Source organism: Dipodomys spectabilis, unplaced genomic scaffold, assembly GCF_019054845.1.
Source record: "Dipodomys spectabilis isolate Male_0828 unplaced genomic scaffold, ASM1905484v1 ptg000169l, whole genome shotgun sequence".
NCBI classification, from domain to species: Eukaryota; Metazoa; Chordata; class Mammalia; order Rodentia; family Heteromyidae; genus Dipodomys; species Dipodomys spectabilis.
Window position 1 is genome coordinate 7,029,825 of NW_024870846.1, and position 23,463 is coordinate 7,053,287.

A 23,463-nucleotide genomic window follows, 5' to 3' on the forward strand; every position below is an offset into this window, starting at 1 on the left:
CTTCTGCTGGCTAGACAGCCTCGTTCCTCTGAAGGCCCTCTTGCTACACCCTGCTGCGGCAGTACCCTTGGTACCCGTATGGTAGGGGAGTTTTGTATTTTGGTACTTACCTTTTGCTTTCTTCTCTTCTTCTCACGTCTGTTGCAGTTCCTGTTTAGAAAAAAGTTGTCATATCCTTTGTTGTCAATGGGTGAATACTGTCAGAGCAATATTTTTTTATTTTCCTAATTTTCAGCAATATAATTGGCACCTAGGAAAATCTCACTTATTGATATATATATATATATATATATATATATATATATATATCAATAGGTATATTTTTAGTGATAAGTTAATCAGATGTTTTGAGTTATCATTACTTCTCTTACTCAACAAAATTTTGAAATGGACCTTTTCACACCACCCAATGATTCATATTTTTCAGAATGCAGTCTCTCTAATTCGTGTATCCGCTTAACACCCTGGTGCAGTGTTAGAGAAACACTTAACACTGTCTGTCCATCTGGACCCCCTCTTTGCTCAGTGACCACTGTTTCCCAGCAGCACTGAAGCAGGGTGATCCTGGTATTGTGTACTTCTATACCCAGCCATATTTGTGTGTAGCTTTCTGTTACAGTACTGAGAAGTTTGTTACATTAGCTTATTTTGCTTTTAAATTACAAAGAAAGAAAGAAAGGAGGGAGGAAAGAGATAGAAAAAGAAAGAAAGGGAAAGAAAGAGTTACAGTAGCACTAAGTTTCTTGATAGGATATTAAACAAAACAAATCTCCAATGGGTGTTATTCATAATTTCATGATTTTTAAAAAATAGATCTTTTAATAAATATAATTTGTTATTATTATGGTATTGTACAGAGAGGTCACCGTTTCATAAGTCGGATAGTGAGTACATTTCTGTTTTGGACAGTGTTACTCCTTTCTTTCCTTTCCCTGTTTTCTCCTCCCATCTCTGCCTACAAGTTGCATAGTTCATTTTCTATAGTTTACTGAATACCATGAGTGCATTTGTCCCCCCTTCCTCCCTCTCTTTCTGTGCTCCCCGTTAGCCCCCCAAAATGACTAAAAAGCAAAACAAACACCAACAACAACACAGTACAACAACAACAACAACAAAAAACAACACCATGTTTCCAAGTCCTTGAATTTGTTTCCATAAATAGTACTTTAAATGTTCCAATTACACCTTTGTGTTCTTCCCCTAAGGGCATCCTCCTCTAGGCTGTGTGTGAATCCACGCAGTCTTGTATAAGTTATCATGTCCAGTTGTGTTTTAAATCCAACTTCCATATATGAGAGAAAATGCACTGTTAGTCTCTCTGAGCTTAACTTTCTTCACTTTTTTTGTTGTTGTTGGTCGTGGGGCCTGAACTCTGGGCCTGGGCGCTGTCCCTCAGCTCTTCAGCTTAAGGTTAGCACCCTACCACTTGAGCCACAGCACCACTTGCGGCTTTTTCTGCTTATGTGGTGCTGAGGACTCGAATCCAGGGCCTCATGCATGCAAGGCAAGCACTCTACCACTGAGCCACCTTCCCAGCCCTTACTTCACTTCTAACATAATTTGTTCTAAATCCATCCATTTCTCTGCAAATGGCATATTATTCTTTCTGATGAATGAGTCAAATTTCAGTTATATGTACCATATTGTTTCCATAACTTGGCAATTGTGAATAGGTAAGTGCCTTTACCATACCATATCCTGACTTGTAATGTTCTGGATAGAAGTCCAAGAGTGGTATGTCTGTCTGGGTAATAGGGAAGGTCTATATTTATTTCTTTTAGGAATCTCCAAACACAGAGTGTTTGGAGTGTACAGAGTGATTGTACATAATGTGCATTCCACCAATAGTACAATAGGGTTCCTTTTTCCCCATCTCCACCAGCATTTGTTGTTATTTGAATTTTGATGTTGGCCAATCTGAGAGGAGATGGAATCTGTGTTATTTTGATTTTCATTTCCTGCCTGGCCAGCATTCTGGCCAGTTGAGCATTCTCTCATGTGTTCATTTACCATTCTTCTTCTGAGAAATCTCTCTTTAGCTTCTTTTCCCATGTATTGATTTTCTTATTAGGTTTTTGGGTAGAGGTTAATTTTTTGTTCTCCTTGTATATTTCAGATATTAGAGCTTTATTGAATGTATTGCTGGTGAAAATCTTCTAGTCTGTTGGCTGTCTTAGTTTGGTACCTATGTCCTTTGCTGTGCAGAAACTTTTTATTTTGATGAAATCCCATAAAATAGATCTCAAAGTAGTTAAGTTGTCTAAGGATACTTAACTGGAATATCACAACTCCGTATCAAAATCACAGCTATTTTCAAGAATGTTCTAGTATGTAGTTCTGTATGTTCTTGAAACCTTAAACATTTGGAGTTGAGCTCTCAGAGTATGTGAGTACATGTATTACCAGGTTAAATGTGTTAACTTTACAATTTCCATGGTAAATAACCTTCTTATTTCCCATCTGCTAACTAATCACAGAACATGTCTCACATGAAGTGGGCCAAAGGAATCTAGTGAGCTAGTTGTTGGTGTGAACTTTGTCACCATTGGGAATATGCTGTTTCGAAGCAAGTTCCTTAACCATGTTCTGTCTTTCCTCATCCTCAACGTGACTCACAGGGTTTTAATTTTTTGTACAAGCTGTTCAAATAGAGTCAAGGTGCAGTTTCCCTTGGTAATTTCTACTAGAATGGACTAAAGATGCTGGAAATTCGTGGACATCCATTCGGTTTAGCATTTTTGATAAGACCGCAGGTGCTCCTGTGACTCAGGCTCACCCCCCTCTCCCCCCAGCTACATAGAAGAGTTTTAATGCTTTAATGTTTAATGCGCTTCCAGAAAGAAAGCCTTATCTACTTCTTTCTTGCATGACAGTGTAATTCAGAACCACAGTGAAACCTCTTCATTGCTTTCGGGCCACATTGGCACATAGTGACATGGGTACAGAGCAGTGTGATCACCTCGTGAACAGGCGAAGTTGCAGTCTTATCAGGACCAGCAGTTGAAGCATTAATGAACTGCATTCTGAACGTTGAAATAGTGGGAAACAAAATTATGAGCTTATCCTGCACGACAACTTCATTGACCAAAATTCTAAGGCAAAAAAGGATTGTGCAAAGTTAGAGTGGAGGGAGCCCTGTGATTATATCAGGTAATTGATGGGGCTTTTATGTTTTTACAGACCTTTCACCAATTGTCTAATTCAATAGAACTTATTTATTTAAAAGTTTACACATCCTCTCTTATTTTGGTCCCTATTAACAGGCAGTTTTATATGATAAACACAGTAGGTATTGATAAATCCTACTGCTAATTCTGCATTAAAGATTATTATTTCAATTGAAGATTCCATGAAGATGAATAGGAGTTTTTCTTTTTTTTTAGATTATGCCTTTTATTAATTCATACACAATCACCTGTCTTCTGGCTTGTTGAAACAGTAAGTGAGACAGCGCTTGCCACAGTAATGCCTGTCAACGTGGCTAGCCATGAAACCCCAGCACCACATTCATCTGAAGGGCGTGCTCGACGAAGACGGCTACTTTTGCCATTTTCATCCACCTTGTAGTATTTCAGGACAGCTAATTTAACCTTCTTTCTCTTATGCTTGTTCTTCTTAGGAGTGGTGTAAGACTTCTTCCTTTTCTTAGCACCACCCCAAAGTCTCAATACTAGATGAAGAGTGGACTCCATTTGGATGTTGTAGTCGGATAAAGTTTGTCCATCTTCCAGCTGCTTCCCAGCAAAGATCAGTCTTTGCTGATCAGGTGGAATTCCTTCCTTATCCTGGATCTTGGCCTTTACATTTTCTATAGTATTCGAGGGTTCAACCTCGAGTGTAATGGTTTTCCCCATAAGAGTTTTAACGAAAATCTGCATCCTGGCGATGGTCCCACCGCTGATGGTGGATCGGAAAAAGCAGGAGATGTTTTTCAAACTATGAGGGAAACTTAGATATATTGGTTAATTATCTTTGAAATTTAGTTCAAACTAAAGTATTATATATTATTATGCTTTCACAATTTCATTCATTTATGCTTGTAATAGGTAAAGTGACTACTATGTAAGTTTTCTTTATTTCTTTAGCTTTTCTAAAGTCATTTTAAACTGACGTAATTGCTGCAGAATAAAAAGTCTCTTCAGTCTTTCATCTAACTTCGCCAAATGTTAACAACGTACAAGCATAGGAAAACTTCAGAGGCCAAAGAAATTAACATTCATATCATACTGTTTTACTTCACTATGTTCTCTGTTCAGAGCCTGTCAGTTTTTTCATTCACATCCTTTTCTTTTTCAGGATTTAGCCTAGGGGTCAGCACTCCCTGTGTCTGCTATATCTTCGTAGTCTTCTGCTCATGAAAGCCTTTTGGTCTTGTATAATCTGGACACTTCTAGAGAGCTTTGGTCAGTTACCATATAGCATATCTTTTATTGTGGTTTAGCCTAATGTTTGTTTACAATTTGTTTGTGTCCATGAAAAATGTCTCAGAAGAAATGTGTATTCTTTCAGGGAACATGATAGCCCAAGATAGTAACATGCAACCGTGGAATGAGGTCTGGATCTGCAGATGCCTCTACTAGAAACGGACTCATTTCCATTTTTAAACAATGTATGTCTGTGGGAAAATAAGCTTAAATTCTGCAAATAGACTATTTCTCCTCAAATATTTGCCCATTAACTTTGATATTCATTAGAAGATTTCACCTGAATAAAAACCTGTGTTTTCCAAATGATGACTTCATTTGTTCTCCTTTTAAGAATTAGAATTCTATAGTGTCTTTTCTTTCTCTCTGAAAAGCATATTTGTTCTATTGATTTTTATCAGTATAGATTTATTTGATTCTGTGACTTATAAATCAGAACCATTGTGATTTATTTTCTAACTGAAGATTTAGTTCACTATTAGATTTTTTTTTTTTTTAGGTGGGATCACATCCTTGGATATGCCTCTTTCCTCTTATGAGCATCTTTTTACTTCCTTTACTAGTGTGCTCTGGTACTCTCTTAGACCTAACGTGGACCACTTTTTTAAGGAGCCGGTTTCCTTTTATTTGAGAGTGGCATATGTAAACCAGTACTGTGTGTTCCCGGTGTTTCTCTGTTCCTCCGATTCTGTGCCTTCTTAGCAGGAAGACTAGGCATGTGTATGTACACTGATTATTGCTTTCTCACAAATATCCATGGTTTTAAAATCTTTTGTACCACAAACTACAAAAGAGAAATAACCTGAGCTTCAACAGTATTTTAGAAATTAGTGTGTCAAAGACACCATCAAGAAAAAGAAAGGGAAATCTATAACCTGGAGAGAATGCTTCCCTTATCTGGAGAGCCATTTTCCAGAGAAGCCTTCACATGTCTAATAAGTTCACAGAAGTATGTCCATTGTTATTCACTGGGAAGATGAAAATCAAATCCAGGTGAAACACTGCATCTAAGTTGCTTATTCTTTAGGGCAGTTGTAAATAGAGCTGCTATATATATTCATATACAGGGTTGTTTTTTTTCATAAAGAGAAGATATCTAGAAACAAGAAGCTTGTATTATATGGTTTGTGCATATTTAACTTTTCAAGAGCACTGCCAAACTATTTTGCAAAGTTGCTTTACATTTTCTTTCTACCTATAACATCAGTCTTTTTTACTCAGCATCTTTATTTACACTTCTTATTACTAATATTTCAATTCATTCTTTTGAGTGTTCAGTGGTGTCTTAACCTTTTAATTTTTCTTTTTATTCATCACTAACTATTATGATTTGGATGGGAATTGTTCCCCAAGAAGGCTCATCTGTTCAGTGCTTGGTCCACAGCGGGTGCATCTAATCCTTGAGTGGTAATTAGACCCTGACACTTCTCACTTCATCGGGGGTCAGTCCGTTGATTTCTTAGTGAATGGGCTATTAGGAGAGGTCTTACTGGAAAGTGATCATGGATAGCGTGTCTTGGAAAGACCTCCCAAGCGCTGTTCTCTTTCTGACTTTCTGCTTAGTTGAAAGCTCTGCCATCCCACCATCATGCTGTATGAATGGCCCAATGGTGAGGCCAGGAGTCCTCTGAAACCATGAAGAGAAATGAATCTTTCCTCCTTTTAAATGGTTTCTCTCAAATCAACAGTGACACAAGTCTGACCTATGTACTGACGACGATGGTGAGCATCAATTCAGATGTGACTTGTTTTGTTCCCTTTTCCCTTGGAAATAAGTTCATAGTATTTTTTTTAATGTTTTGACATGAGACCTTTGTCAGAAATACAGTGAGAAAATATTTTCTCTTGTCCTTTTTCACTCAACAGTGTCTTTCACAGGCAAAAGTCTATAATATTCTTCCAATTACTGATTTTTTTTTCCTTTCTGGGTGCAAGTGGCTCACATCTACAATCCTAGCTACTAATGATCTTTAGATCATAGTTTGAAGCCAGCCCAGGCAGGAAAGTGTGAGATTCTTATCTCCAATGAATCAAAAAAATACCAGATATAGAGAATTTTTTATGGCCTTTGATACAGTATTTAAAATACTGATAAAAAATACTCTTTTTTCTAGAAGCCTTATGCTTTTACATATACCATTTAGTTGTGTGATTCATTTTGAGTTATATTTTGTGTAATGTTTGCTATCTAAGCCGAAATTCTCTTTTCTACATAAAGGTGTCATTTGTTAAATGCACTGTGTTTCCGCCTTTGAATAGTCTTTGCACTTCTGTTGAAAGAAAGTCAGCAGTATTTCTTTGGGTCAGTTTCTTTGCTCTATATTAGCATCACAATTTTTAAAAATTAAGTGTACATGAGTTTTAAATTTTACCCTTAAAATGTCATGGTTGAATACTTGTATTTTCCTTCAATGTTATTCCTCCTCTTTAGTATTCTGTTATCTAATTTAAACTCATCAAGAATGTCAGATTTGTCACTGTCTTTTTTTCTTCTCTTGAATGACTTGCTTACTGAGCTTACTATGCTATTCAAAAAATCTTATGGACAAATGATATGTGAGATATGTATGAGAATACAATGTACCCAGTAACTTGCTCTCTGCTGCCCTTTTATTACTATTGAATAAGAAGTTATTTTCATTGTTTATGATATAATTCCTTTCGGGTCAGTTTTGGCATCATAATTAATACTCATCTAAGTCATGTTTCTTATTGATTAACCAGTCAAAAGTCGCTGAATACTTCTGAAAAATGCTGTTGTGCAATTCCATTATTGTGTGACCATCACAGAGTGTGGTAACACAAACTAAAATACTGTAGCCTTCTACATTACTACCTACCTAGACTACATGCTGCATCTATATCATTATATCTATTATAACATATTTCTCCTATATGATGAATGAAATAACATGATATTAAATCAGTCATAAAAGCTTTCAATCAAGAGATTATTTTAGCATGTATATAAATGGAATCACACTGTAGTTGTCTGCTGTAATGAGCTTATTTCATTTAACAGTGTGCCTAAGCCTGGTCTTTGTCAAGACCTGTTTCTGAGTTTCTTTCCTTTTAGGGCTAAATGCATCACAATTCACAATAACTATAAATACCAAAGGCAATCACTTCAATCTTTTCTCTTATTTTCTATACATACCTGTATTAGAAGATTCTAACAAGTATCTTGGGTGGTAAGGATGGCTTTCTGATAGTGCTCAGATGGGTGAAGGTGAAAAAGCTAAACATTCAATACAGCACTTATAGGAATAACAAACCAAAAAGAAATTAGATGGCATATGTTTATAAGCACCTGAAGCATATAAATCATTAGAATAAATTTTTAAAATTAATTTATTGTTGAAAAGTAAGAACAATATTTTAACTTACAAACTTGCTTACTTTATTTTCTTTTTTTTTCCAAAGTAATGATAAAAACACTTAGAGATATATTCTTTTAATAGATGATAATCCATCATTGTAAAGCAGTCTGTTGAATCACATAATAGCTTTTACTGCAGCAGAAGAAAGCGTAGGCCCCAACTTGATAAAACAGTATTTTTGATGGCTGGTCTAGATCCATCTTAACAAGCTCTGCTCAGACATGTTCGCTCTCGTCACAGCTATTAGTGCCATTTGTTGAGTAGCGTGTCAGAGTGATTGGCAGGAAGTCATTCTCTCTTCTTGTAAGAAATCATAATTTTAGTGCATGCTTAAAATAAAAAACCTGGCATACGTGATTTCCTGTTTATAAAAGAAAAGGGCAAGTCTTTTTTGCAAGGGGCATAGATTAATTTAATCACATTGCATGAAATATAAATTCTTTTTGAAAGAGAACTCTTTTGGGGAACCAAGTTCCAGGATTTGCTTTATATTCCTAGTCTGGTTTCACTACATCAGAGTGAAATACAGTACAGGTTTCCTTTCAGATGTTAACCAGGGACCAATCTGGATTTCTTTTGTCTTAAAGAGAATCCATGTCTTAAATAATGAAATAGCCTTTTGCATTTAAGTTGCGATCAGTCTCAGTGAAAATGATTGAAACAACTCAACAAATTAAATTTGTGAAAAACTTAAAATAATGCCTGGCATCTATTATGGGCTTTTCATGTATTTAATTAATAAAATATATAATTGAAATTACTCTGTCTTCTGTCTTCTAATTAGTGATGTAAGTAGGTGCTGCTCATGATAGATAAGGGTCAAGATTCCATGTTAACATAGGTGGCCTAGATTGTTGACATACTGTGCATATTCATGTACATCTACATTATTCTTTTGGTAGTTTATCCTTCATATTTTCTTGATCTGAAACAACACTCCAGACTCATAACGTCTCCCAATTAAGTAGTTAAATTCCATACTTTAACATTTGTGTGTTTGTGTGTGCGTGTATGAATGTGTGTGTGTGCACGCATGCCAGTCCTGAGGCTTGAACCCAGGGCCTTGAGGGTATTTTGCACCAAGCTAGTACTATACCAACTGAACCACAGTTCTACTTCTGACGTTACAGGAGTTTGCAGGTAAGAGTCTCATGGCCTTTACTGCCTGGTCTGGCTTCAAACCATGATCCTCACTTCTCAGCCTCCTGAGTAGCTAGGATTACAGGCCTGAGACGTCAGAGCCCAGCTCACATTCTTTATTTAAGTAAATATTTATTAAATATGTTACATTTTTATAAAACACACAGTCAACATTGATCTAAGGTGCTTCTTGGTGCGTTTTTGAGTTTTTCGTTTGGTTTTGGTTTGTATGCTTTTTTTTAATGACATCACTGGGGCTTAAACTTAGGGTGTGAATGCTGTCCCTTAGCTTTTCTGCTCATGGCTGTGGTTCGAGGCTTTAGCGATGGCTTCACTTCCAGTTTCTTGGTGGTTAATTAAGCTAAGATACTCAGAGACTTTGGTGCCTAGGGTATCTGGCTTTGTAGCATGGTCCTCAGAGCTCAGTCTCCTGAGTAGCTAGAATTAGGGAGTGAACCAACAGCTGCAGCCTCTGGCTTTTTCTTAGTGTTTTCAGGATAAACTATTGATAAAATTAGGATTTTTTTAACTTCCTTTAGATTCAGACAGCAAATTTGCCCCTTAATTCTGGGATCAGATAGAGTAGGTTTCCCTGTGGAAACTCTTGTGCACATTTAATTTTAATCAAGTTCTTTTGCTATGAGGGCTCTTGCTATTTAAATGGACCTTGGAAATCCTGTTTGCTACAGAGATGGAACTGCAGCTATAATATGTACAACTCGAGGGTAAATGAAGATGATTAATCTTAAGTGCAAAAAGGCAAGTTGAAGAGTGCTTGATTTTGTAAGAATTGAGTAATCAGAGCTAGGGGCAAAGCAGATGGGTTCCAGGACGTGAGAACTCACAAGCGTTTGTAGCATCAGTAGCTTGTGCATGAGGAGTTCTAAACCACATTCAGTGAAATGCTGAAAACAGCAGAGAAATGAAACAGGACTGTTCTTTTAATGAGGCTGAGTAAGACTTAGAATGTTTTATATTTTACTTTACTGTTCACTAGTATAGCACCTTCATCCATATTTCTAGCTTCTCTACCTGCATGTAATGAAGAAAGAGAAACTTGTGTATATATACACTCAAGCTAGTGAAGAGAGAATGTAATTTTAATGTAATTTTAAAATTATCTGCATATGTCTGTATAATTTATATTCTCTTTGGGAGGTTGGGTGAAGGAGTTTGAGTTCACATCAGCTTGTGAGCGCAGTGCATGCTGATCAAGGTCACTCCTTCCCTTCCTGTCTCTCCCCGCCCCACCTTTTCAAGTTACCCAACTTGGTTCTCACATGTCTGCACTGAATAGTGGGCAGCCATAGTGCACACACTGCTCATCAACTCGGAGAATGAGGCAGGAGCATCCCAGATTCAACACTAGCTTTTCTGTGATGAATGCTTTTAGATTATGAATCCTTTAAAAATTCTTATCATTATAGTCATCAGCAGCATTATTTTATTTTTATTACTATTATTGTTGCCACTACTGGGGCTTGAACACATGGGTGTTTTGCTAGCTCTGACTTACTTGTTCAAGGCGCTCTATCACTTAAACAGTACTTCCAGCTCAGATTATGAATCTTTTTCCATCAAGCAGAACTCAACCCTTAAAGTGAGTTTGACTTCAGATAAAGTTCTATTGTAATTTTAAATATATTTTCTTTTTTTTAATATTTTCTTTTTTTTTAACTCTCATTTTTCTGGCTAAGGAAGTGTGTTTTAATGATATTTTATGTTCAATTTCAACATACCAAATCTGTAATGTCTTTCTTGCATTAACAAAGATGTTTCAAATCCAGGGCAATGCATTTTTTATTACTTATGGCAGGATCAGTTTGGGTATGTACATCTTCTAGGCATTAAGATGTCAAGGTTCTCAACTAGTACATTAATAGCATAGTCATTTTCACTTGAGTGTAGGAAACAATCTTATTGTGGTAGTACAGACTCAGTTGAATATTTGGCTCAAAGTTTTTAAGCTAAAACTAGAATGAGGCATGTTGACATTTTAGCTTTATTCCTGTATGTTCAGGTTCATGAGCAATTTGCCTCTACACAGGTCCAGTAATGAAGAAGAAAAAAGACTCTCCTCCCTACTATTTCTGTCTTCTGAGAAGGTGTTCTATTGTGTTGCATTTCCTTAATTGTATGCATAGTTCTTTATATTTCTAAGCCATCTACAGATAGGATCCTGTCTTTGATGTGAGTATTTCACTCCTTCATATCATACAATTCTAGAAAATTGGATACTAACATCCCAGTGATACAAGGTTTATCCTGTGGAATCTCAGCTTCCTGCACTATTTCCTAAATGTTAATTCATAGTATTTTTGTTGTATCTAGTGATGAGATAAAAGTGACTTAATTTTTAAGCTTTCTTAGTTTAGAAAGTTTTGTAAATTTCTCTGGGTTCAGGAAACTTATATTCTGTTTCTTTAGTTCGTATATTGCAGATACGCAACAAACCTTCTGAGGCAACTATAAGTCCGTTTTCTTTGAGAACTGGTAATTGCTCTGATATTGAGACCTTCTGATGGTCATCCAAACCTTTTGAATGGGCTCTTTTGTTCCACGATTCCTGTGTAGACTGATGATGCTCAGTGTGTGCTCACAGACACCATCCGGTAGTGTCTGCTCTACCACCCCGGCAGGCATGGCCCTGCCCTGGCAGTGAGTAGACACTAGTTTACACGAATACCCATTCTCTGTGTGAGATCTATAACAAGAAACTCTGCGGTGTGTTTTTTTGGAGGTTCTTCTGGAAATGATCTGTGAGGAGCATCAGCGGAGACTTTTCATAACCTTCTTTCTTGTTTCTATTCCTGAATCGGAGACAAAGCTAGAAAGTTGCGTTGACCTGATTCCACCTTGTTAGAAATAATCGACCACATTATATAGGACAACTGTTGATGAGCACACACTCCTTTCCAAGTATTAACATGTTTTTAAGAGTCTTATTTAACTTCATGAATATACCCCCTCCCCCCGCCCTGCTACTACTAATCCTAACTTAATGGTGGGAGGGAGCGGGGAGTGAGACAAAGTAACTGACCTGAACTCTTAAGATTAGTAATTAGTCAGTGTAACATTATTATGCCACTACTTTATGACAGATGTTATATGTGATTCTTGGACCAAATGTCACTATCTCTAAAGTGTTTTATCAATTAAGGTTCAGAAACACTTTAAGTGGCATGGTCTAAGGGATGTATTATAGGAATTAGATCTTTGATAGTTATGAGAACTAAAACTTTAAAAGTGGTCCTAATGGAATAAATGCAGTTTATGTATGACGCTTCACTTTAAATTTAGAAGTTTTATATCTACCATATTTTATGCATATCACATCCTGTATTTTCTTGACAAATTACATTTTTAATGTAGCAGGAAGGTAATTAAATCAGATTATTTCAATATTAATTTAACATTGTTTGATTAGGTAACTGAATTTGAATCAGTCATTGGTATTTAACATGTAAAATGGTGGCATGTAAGATGGGTGCCACTGGCACCCATCTATAATCCCAGCTACTCAGGAGGCTGAGCTCTGAAGATTGCAGTTCAAACCCAGCCCAGGCAGGAAAGTCTGTGAGACTCTTATCTTCATTATACTACTGTAAAAGCTGGAAGTGAAGCTATGCTTCATGTAGTATAAGTGCTATCCTTGAACCAAAGAAGCTCAGAGACAGCTCTTAGGCCCTGAGTCCAAGTCCCAGGCTCCTCACCCCCCCCCCCAAAAAAAAAAAAAAAGAGAGAGAGAAGTGGTGTCATTGGAAGACTGAGAGCACTGTACTGTGGATTATCAGTGGTGCGCAGATTTTGTCATTGTCTGCATAGTATTTGTACTCAGAGCTTTTGCAGTTCTATTTCCTGAATAGCCAGTTGTTTTAATTTGCTCTTTCTTTTCCACCTGTTCCTATCGTGCCTGTGTGTTTATCAGTGGACCACATAAAATTCAAAATTCTTACCATTCTTCTTTTGCTTCTCTTAACATTTTTGATCTTATTTATCACATATATTCAGTCCTAATAGGTTAGTGTAGTACAATTTTTCTATACATCTATCCTCTGAGGTATAAAGTGTGTGTGTGTGTGTGTGTGTGTGTGTGTGTGTTAGGTCACAGTGCTAATCTGGTTTTTTTTTTTTTTAATCATATGCTGGTTAAAAATCTAAACTTAGATTTGGGTGGATTTCCAGTTACTATATATTATAATGATTCTGCCACCTTTTAATTTACTCTGACTGTACTATTAACCTTTCATAATTAAGATGGTCTGTCTGTTTGACACATAGTATGCTCTTTTTAGTTCTTTTTTTTTTTTTAACCTCTAACCATTTCTTTTAACATGTCCCTCGTTTACTCATGGTCTCCTTCAAATGCTAAATACTGTCCCATTTATCCTCAGTAACCATGCTGAATTTTTCTGTCCTTTTTAATATTTAGGTTTTATTGGATGAATGTACATTGCCCCTTCTCTAACTGTGTCTTAAATAATTGTCACTTACGGGAATTAAGAGCTACAAAGAAAGGAAAATGCTGACCCATAGACTGAGCAGAGGGAGAAAACGTTCCCACTGGGTCCAATTTCCTCAGAAAGACCATCAGGATGGTGAGTAGGGTCTGAAATTATAGTCTGAGTGACCTCTAGAAAATGATCAGTTCACAAAAGAACTTCCTTATGTTTGCACCAAGAAAATAGGGGTGGGGAGCGGCCACCCCCCAGTGACTGACAGCTCTCTGTGTCCTTGGCGAGGTTATCAAATCCAGGAAGAGGGAATAAGAGTTAGAGCACCGAGTGCTAGTTGACAGCAGGTAGACATGCTCCAGTTCCGTGCATAGGCCATGTGCATCGCTACTTTCATCCTGAAGGGGCTTTCCATTCTAAAGGAACATGTTCACTCATATGTTCTCCTCCTCCTACTTTTGAGCATAATTCCAGCTACATAGTTATATGTAATACAGATTTATTCATCTCAACATGTATATCAGTACCATCCATTAGACTTTCACTTTCCGCTTGCCTTTTACATTGTTTTTCATTCTGTAATCTGGACTCTGGAGAGTAAATTATTGAAATATTGGAAATGAAGCATGAAAAAGTTTATCTTAATTATTTCAGATATTTACATATTGGCAGACTATCGCTATATTTTCTTTTTAGCAACAGTACATAACAAGTAGATTTCTTTATGTATGATGAGGTTTAGTATCTCAATAATACTTTGACATCAGAAGACCAATATGGAATGATTTTTAAAATTAGTTGTATTTTCAGATCTTATATCAACCACAGACACTATATAAATGATATGTGAAGAAGTAAAGCAAAGAAAATAATTAATGAAGTAGACATTCTTTTAGAACAGCTTCACATGAATTGCATTTCTCATTTTAAACTTTTACACATAATAAAAGGAGACATAAGTAATAGACAGCTGCAAAAGACTTGAATAACAACCAGAAAACAGAAAAATGAAGTTTCCCAGTCATTTAGGAGAGAGCATTTGCAGCACAGAAGACAGATACAGAGGTAATATATTTTCCCACAGAAGATCAGTATTTCTAATACACAGAAACCTCTCTTAAACTGATCTTTGTAAAATCTGAGTAAGCATTTAAAAACGTGATCACAAGAAGGTTGTAGAAAGGTGAGCCTTATTAGTGAATACTGCAGCAAGTCAGTGAGATGCCCATTTCCTTTCATGGATCTGAATGGGCCAGATCTCGTTCCCTCCCTCCTCACCCCTTCCCCATCTGTACGTAGCACATTTATGTACCTTTATTTATATTGATGCATTGATTAGTTGATTTCTGGTGACAGCCTGTGCTGTTAAAGCTTTATTGGAAAGAAAGCCAGACTTAAAAAAAAGTAAATATATTTTAAAAAGTAAATAAAACTGAAACCTATAATTGTTCTTTATTTGTAGGGATTATGTCACATTTTCATTCATGAATATACATTGTGTTAGGCTTATTAGATTTACCTATTCGTATTTAAAACCTTTGTCTCAGCATTTCCACTTTTTCGTATCGGGTTTACAGATTATAAGTACTAGGCTCAAAGGGTACTGCGATGTGAGTTATTGTACCAGGTCAACTGCAGGTGCTGTGCCTGCTATGTTCACTTTCGTTTTTAATGCCCCCAAATAGAGGGCCAGTTGTGGTGATTTTGCCTGTAATCCCGGCTACTTGGGAGACAGACAAAGGAGGATAGCCATTTGAGCCCAGTCAGGACAAAAGCCCAAGAGCCATGTGACCATGTCAGACCTCTTGGAACTTGTTGCAGGAAGAATGGCACAAGTTACACAAGAGCTGAGAAAGGCGTTCGTAATGACAGCAGTCAGCCTGCTTGAAGCAGAGGCTCTTAGGAAAAAGTCTGGAGGCTGTCAGAGCACGACGGGGTGGAGTGAGAAGGAGACGTGGCTGAGACCAGAAGCGGAGCTCGGCACAGGTGTGGGCCCAGCATTCTAGACAGGAGGGGCTAGAAGAAAGACAGACCCCAGAAGTTAAAGAAAGTCAGATGGGATTTTTATTAAATTAACCAGAAAACTCATGGAAGTTGTTAACATAGGAGAGGCATGGTAGGATCTGTGCCACTCACTAGCTTGTGCCCTGTTCAAATGTCTAGAATCACGCATCAATCTTCCTTTGTGAGACTTTGTGAGAGGATGCTCTGCTAATGGATGAGGCCCCCTGCTGAGGGTTCTTCCTGCAGCCTGGCCCCCGTGCAGTTCCAGGGGTTCCCCACCCCACAGCGAGGTCACTTCTGTGTTTTGATGGTATCTCCAGTCTTCCTTTGCCTTTTAGCCCGGGTGCATGAAGTGTGCACATGAAATGTAGTTGCTTTCTTTCAAAATGTTGGCACCAGCCTTCAGCTTCTCAGCTCAGGGTGGCATGAGTCCAGCACAGTAAGGGAACGGGGAGCCACCTCACTTAGCCCTGTTGTGGGGCTGGTCAGGAGCGCGGGAGACCGCCTGGCACTCCATAGTACAGTCCTTTCTCTTGCTCACTGTGTGAGTGCAGGCTTTGCATTTGGAGGAGTTTCTTCCTTTTGCTTTTCTCAAGCCTTGCCTGTGATGTCTGTGATGTGCACAGGCCTTTTGCTAATCCCTCCGAGCTTCCTGATCTCAGCGCTGACTTCCTTCTGAGATTGTCAGCTTATCTTCCTTGCCTGACACCTGTACCACACACAGCCCCGGTGTTCTCCTTTGTCCCTTGCTCATATACGAGGTACTCTAGAGATCGCTAAGGAAATATTTGGCTATTCCAAGGACAAATGGGTTATAAGTGAGTCTCTCAGAGTGGCACTAAGTGCGTTAACCAGGGAAGTTCTTTCTTCTTTAAGTAGTAAATGAAGTCGGTAAGGCGGTTTCCTTTTGGTAATTTCCTGTTGCACAGACTGTGCCTGAAATGTCAATGTGGAGCCACGTCCGAGGTGATTGTACTGGGGAAAACATCTGGCAGGAAAGCGTCCCCAGCTTTGGTGGCTGTGACTGCCAATGGTTGTCAGTATTTCTGCAGAGAGCAGACGAAGGTATTTTCATGCCCGGGTCGTTTCCACCTCCGCACTCATTCTCCTCACCGTCCGCGGTCTCTGCAGGATGAGCGGGAGCATGTCAGGCACCAGAGAGCCAAAGAGCACTGCAGTTGGGATGCGAGGCCACGCATACCGCCCGGCCCTACTTTCCAGAAAGCTGGAGGGCGTGTGACCTTGCAGACCTGTTGGTGCTCTTCTTGCACACTGCAGAGAAGGGGCAGAGGATAACTTTCGTGTTTCTCTGAGTCTTGCTTGTACATAGATCACTCCTGCAATGTGGAAAGCTTTTCCTTACTCAGAGAGCCTCACAAGAGCTGCTTGTGTCCAGAGACAAATTCTAAGCATCACAACTATGTTTAGAAGCTTTTCAAAATCTTGGGTGGCTTAGCAAAATTTCATATTTTTCTCTCTTTTTCTTCAACTGACATTTTTGTGGCAAGAATGAGGGGCTAGGAGATAACCGCCCTAGCAGATGGATCGGGGAGCATAGGAGGAGGCCCTGCCTGGACGCCAAGCAAGCTTGATTTAAAGCAGAAAGACAAGACTTGTCTTCCTTTGATCAGCTTGAAAAATAAAAGCCTTTTTATACCTGTGCTATTCTGAAGTTTAAAATCTAAAATATGTTGGTCATGTTAGTCACATGCATTTGAGAGGCCAGCTGGTGTTTTAGTCCATAGAAGACTGGTCCACAGGGCTACTCATAGCCATGTTTGCCCTCCTTTATGGAAGGAGGGAGGAAGACTTTTACGTGGAAGGGAGGGGAAGGGATTTTGAGTTAAATTCTTTGGATCCATTGGAGTTTTAGTGAAAATGAACCACTGCTATCAAAGGCAAAAACAAAAACAAAAAAAAAAATTCACCATGACAGAGCTAGAATACAGGTCTTAATGCGCAGTTTGTTAGGATGCAGCCAGTCTTTTGCTGACATAACATCAGTTTTGGACCGGTATCCCAGAACTCAGAAGAGGGTAGTATCTGGGGGTAGTATGTGGCTATAGTTAGGAGTTACTATTAGAACTTTTACAATGGGCTGCTGGATAGCTTAGGTCTCATCTGGAAGAGTGTGGATTAATAATAGCTGAAAGGTAGAATGCTATAATGGAATAAATAGTTCTTTCCCTTCTAATAGATTAGCATGTTACATAAAGTTCAAAAGTGGATTATATGTAATCCATATAATTATGCAAGAGGAGTCTGTCTACAGACAGAAATGTGTATAACATTTAGTCTTTTTATTAGTGCTGCTTGATATTCATACTCCTCCAAAGACACCCACTCAAATATAATAGCTATTGTGATCTTTTTTTATCGGAAATAGGATCTGTTGATGATTTTTTTTAATTTAAAAAGTCTGTTAATCTACATTGATTTCTAATTTGTTCTGGATTCCTTAGCTAAGAAATATAGTTCATCACAGGCGGTTCTATTACCTGACAGCAGTTGATAAAGCGTCCATGCACCAAGTGTCAGAAAAGGTTAATATTTATTGATTTTTATGGTGCTACAACCAATGTAGTTTTGCCATCAAAGATGTATGGCCACTAGCAATGGAATTGTAAAACTGCAGGGTGCACACCAGATTTTATTTAACCTATGCCAGTATTCTAGAATTTTTTTTAAATGACAAGTGCTTAACTTAATACATAAAGCTGTGAGTGTGTGTCTATGCTGAACCTCTGACTTAAATTTAATATTTTCATAGGAAACAAAAGGACAGCACTAGAAAACTAAAATCTGTGCTTCAAATACAGCACTCACATTTAGCCTTTTCTTCTACTTTAACTCTATGCTATTGATCCAAAGAGATGCCCAAAGCCAATGATTGCTGAAATTATGAGCACTCAGGGAATTGCATTGGCAATAAAAAAAAAGTATATAATTAGCAAAGGGAGGATTCCCCTTTAAAAAAAAGGTTTAAAGAAACAGTTTGTACAAAGAGAAAAACAAAAATCTTCCCACTTAGAATCCTGAGTTCATTCTTTGATTGCAGATTGGAGTGCACACTGGTTTTGTCCTTTTTCATTGATCTTCACCTGCCTTTCACCTGGCATAAATGTAGTTCCCGGTTTATCCCTAATGTCAGCGGCCAGGAGCCCTTCATATGTATTTCCTTTCTTTACTATGTCTAGGATACGTATTCCTAAGTAAGCTGCTTAATGCATCCAATAATTAATGAATGAAATAAGGTAATTTGTTAATTACTTTTCTATTCTAGAGCATATTAAAATTTGTTTCTTGTTAAATCCTAGGATTTAGGTGTGGATTAAAGCAAAACACTATCTGTATTTGATATTTTAATGAACTTTCTAATGCTTAAAAAAATACACAGAGCCTATTTGACTCACATAATAGGTAACAGTGTCTTTAAATGTTTTAGATTGTCTCTTGTCTACATCCAGTTTTTTCAAATGATGTTTAATCCAACAATCTTTGCTGTTTTTGTGTTTTTAATGTCCCACAGGGAGCTTACCCATTTCATTGTTCTGATTTAGAGAAAAGAGTTTTTCTTTTCAAAGGAAATTTTATGTTGCCTGGAGAACTACTCTCATAGATGGCTGAAATACCATCTTAATATGTAGCAATTAAAATTCTAAAACTGAAAAAAAATTAGAAGCTCTATGAAAAATTCCTAAAGTTTGAAATCTTTTGATAAAGCTTAAAAATTCCATATTCATTTTTCCTAAATTTTGTTTAAACTGTTGTCTGATTTTCTTCCTAAATCTCAGTGTCTGAAGAGTCTTAATTCTTTACATAGCTATTTTTCTAGATCCACTTTAATGATTATTTCATTGATTCTATCCCTTTCCTCCTTCTTAACCAAGCACAATCTCATGTTAATAGCCTAGTAATTAAAGTCTTTCTTTATAACACTGCTGTTTCCTTTCCAGAGCAGCTTGGTGTGGCAGTGCTCTAACCCCAGGGCCCTGGCTCATGCTAGTCCCTCCCCCTAGCCCTTCGGATGACAGCTAGCTGACAGGCTTCCTCGGCACCCCAGTTCATTTCTAAAATTACACTGTGCTGCCGTGGTCGTGCACCCACATCTGAGCACCTCACCTCAAAATTCCTCATTACCTGAGGCATTGGCTGATGTGTAAAGATGGTTTTATGAGATTAATAATTAATTTATCATATTTTAAGCATTGCTATCTTGTAGTGTACAGAAGAAAAGCAATGAATTTCATATCTAAGAAAACCAGAGTACAAAGCACAGTAAAATACAAATAGGGAAGAAATGTTCAAGACCATGTATACTAATTCAGGAGACTGTTTTGAGTCTCTGAACCACAGTATGACTGAATATGGAATTTTCAAGTTTCTCAAAACAAGAGTTTTCTATTAGAATCAGAGAAGCAATAACTTCTCTGCCCTACCCTGGGGAAACTAAACAACCCCTCTGAAGCACCTGTTTCTGTACACGTTTGATTTGATTTTTAGCAGTTGAGTTCATTCTCTTGAAAGATATACTTTTAAAGGACACACTTTACTTTGAGAAAATATTTAACCCCATTTTAAATTGCTTCTTAAGCTTTTATTGTATATTTTCATTTAAAATAAAACATATGCTCTAAATTACAATGAAAACTTTAGTGCCTATCTTGCCGATTTTATATTGCCTTGCCTCTTGTTTTGCTTTCCTTTTTTTGGTTGAAATTGAAAAACTGGTCATGATTTTAATGATTGGATTTTTATTAGAAGTTAAGTACAAGAAACTAAGCATCAATGTACCACATAAAACCATTTTAATTATAAAACATAATAGCAAAAAGTCCTAAGAAATAATGACAAAGCTACGATAATTTATATGCTTTAATTTTGAAAAATTCATCCATGTTGCTGTCCTTGGAAAATGAGCTTTTCAATACATCTTAATGACTACTTTTGAAGTGAGTTAAAAAATATGAAGTGGAGGCATTTTGGTTATCGTTATAATAGTTTTCAAATAAGACTTTATTTAAAAATGTGCTTGTGTTACAGTGCTTGAAGTGAGGTCAGTAGTCTCTGGAGATTGCCTAGTCCATGTGACTAGTGGAGGCATCTCTGTGAAAGAGCCTGGAGACGGCCCTGTCTTGTCCAGCCCATGTCCCATATTACGTGCTGAGTGCATTCACTGAGCTAACAGTCTTTCCTTGTGTTTTCTCCCGTAGTTTTTTTTTTTTTTTTTTCATGTGGTCTTGGGGGGAAGAAAGCAGTGTGTGGCTCTCAGGGACAAGGAGCTTTCTTCTGTGTAATTCACCTCCCTCCCCTTTTTCCAGTGAATAATGCTGCATAATTTTAGCTGAAATCATTACTGGTTTTATGTGGCCTGAGAGAATTGAAAATATCATTAGGAAAAAGGGTCCAAGTAAATGTTTTCCATGCCAGCTCCAGCTATTTCCTGAACTGCAGCTTATTCAGTAACTTCAAAGTAGCACTTTTGGTATGAGCATAAGGCCCTCTTCAATAGGGTGTGATATGAAACAGCTCTACGTAAGTTTAAAAATAGATCTGAGAAATTTTCAGATAGAAAATTAATGGGAACTCCTCTTAGACTGTAGTGGCAAGACCCATGTTCGGGCACGCTGTATGCCTGCCAGGAAGCATACATAGTCCCCGCCCTTCTCCCTCTCTTCTCTGAGGAGAGTGTATCTAGCTGGTAGAGCAGGCACCAGGGCTGCCACTTGTCAGCAGAGCCCGCATTGGGTCAGCCCTGCTCCACCACGAAGGGAATCTCAGTACACAGGAAGAGCCCTTGCTGCTGCGGAGCGCTGGCATCTTCGCTCAGTTCCATATGCCCTGATCAAGCATTGCTCCCCGCCTCCCTCTTTCAAGTAATAGGCTCTTTGCCCTGCCTTTTGTTTCTGATCCCTCTCCTTTTCTCCAGTTCTTCTTTGGCCTCTCACCCCCTCTCCCATTTATTGTCTTCCTTACAAGAGCACAGAAAAGTGTGGTAAATTCACACCGACAAAGCCAGGGTTCAAAGAGAAAAAGTCTTCCAAGGTACAATAATTAAGTGTAGAGCTAACAGCAGAACCCAGCAGCTTCTCTCCTAGTAGACAGTGGACTGAGAGCCCTGTCAACGTGTGAACTGCAGAGAGCCTTGCAAAGAAAGTTGTTCCTTTCTGTCTTAAAAAAAAAAAAGTTAGTGTCTTTTCTGCCTGCTTCTCCTTTCAGCTGTATTACTTTACACATAGAAGATAGAATTCTTTTCCTGGTCCTTTGTCCACACAGACTCTCTAATAGGAGCTTTTCTCACTAGTTAGTGTTGCTTTGTTCTACCACTTTGCATATGGTAGAAATCCCATAGCTTAACTGTTACTTTATGTAACCTGCTTTTTGTTAACACATTCACCTCATGTCACCTTCATTACTCAGTTTGTTTATGAAACATTCTGTTCCAGATTGCTGGGTTTAGCTAACTTTCTCCCCTGCTCTCCTCTCTCTTAAAAAGGCTGTGAATCTGGAAGCATCATTTTTGAAGATTCAATTCTGTTGAAATTATTACTGTACTTACAACTTGTAATATAGTAAACACTGAATTCTCAATAATGCCAAATTAATTTATTCTTTTAGAGATCATTCTGAAATGCTTCATTTGTATTTTTGACAATTATATTTTATAAGAAAAGCAGCAAGACACATGATTCACTCTACTTATATTAATACATTATCAGTCCTGAAGAAGTTCCTGTTTGAGGAAAAATGTCTGAGAGAATTACATTTCAAGCTTTAAGGGGTCTGAATATCAGTTAAATTCATATGTTTCAAACTTGTGTAAGATAGCCATATACAAATGTAGATAACTAGATGGAAGTTAGACAAAGCAACAACTAGATTATCCGGCCTTAAAATATGATTCAAATTAGTAAAAAAATGTAAAGCCAGAAATAGAGAAGTTATAATTTAAGGTGTTTTTTATGAGGCTCCATTTCCGTATACAAATTAGAAAACATAGTAGCATAGAAAATAAAAGGGCAGTTGAGAAGTAGAGAAGCAAATGTAAGAGAATCAAGGTTCTAGTTAGTCACACTGTTGGCATTTTAGAACAGACAAAAAAGGAGTAGAAGAAAGTTAAAAGTGTAATTACATAGCTAATAAACAGGGCAAGAAAATGTGAAATTGTGCAGAAGCCCTTTATAATATTTTCATTCAAGCATTTCTGTCTGGCACACATACCTTTGAAATCAAATACTTTAAGTGACCATTGGGTACTTGGAATTGCTCGGGTATGTTGGTAAATGAAAAGCTTACTGGAAATATATTTTTAATACCAAAAAAAAAAGAGAAAGGACTAGAAGTTAGTGAATGTGGAATCCATCCCTGTTGTTCAGTCAGGTTTAAGAGACCTTCTTACCTTCTCTGTTCTTAAATTCTCTTAAAATAATGTAAAATAAGAGAACTAGGTTTTACAGGCAAATTTTCTCATTCTTCCCTGGTATAATATACCATAATCTGTGAAATTAGAAGTAATAGATGTCAGCCCTAATCCCTGGCTAACCTTTTTGGTGACCTTTCCTTTATCATCTTGATTGAGATTAGGAAGAATGCATAATCTCTGCCATCAACATACCTGTACTTCCCCACAACTTGCCTCTAGTGACCTTGGGAAAAGGGTGTTGATTTCCAGTTTCTGAAGATCTTATGTCCACAAGTGAAGAACCAAACCTATGCTGAGGATATAGCTCAGTGGCAGAGTACTTGCCTAGCTTGTACAGGCCAATTCCCAGAACCAGAAGATAGAATAGAAATAGAATAGAATAGAAGAGGAGTCAGGGCAGAACAGCATAGCATAGATAAATACATTGATTAATGACAAAACCTGATCTTTTTTTTTTTTAAAACAAAGGATTACAGTGACATCCCTGCCATTGAAAAGAGCACATAATTGCCACCATTCTACAGCATTTTAGGATCATGTGACAGCTGACATTCCATAGCACCCAGGGCAGCTATTAGTATCTCTCTGAAATAGGAGGGTTAGCACAGGGTGTACACTCCAGCTCCAGGAACACAACC

General features: G+C 37.6%; 1 protein-coding gene and 1 pseudogene across 2 annotated transcripts in view; one reads left to right on the plus strand and one right to left on the minus strand.

Moving 5' to 3' along the window:
- Znf407 (zinc finger protein 407) overlaps nt 1–23,463 on the plus strand; it is a 376,264-nt gene that overhangs the window by 259,695 nt on the left and 93,106 nt on the right. The window lies entirely within an intron of this gene.
- LOC122119462 lies at nt 2,858–3,901 on the minus strand (annotated as a pseudogene).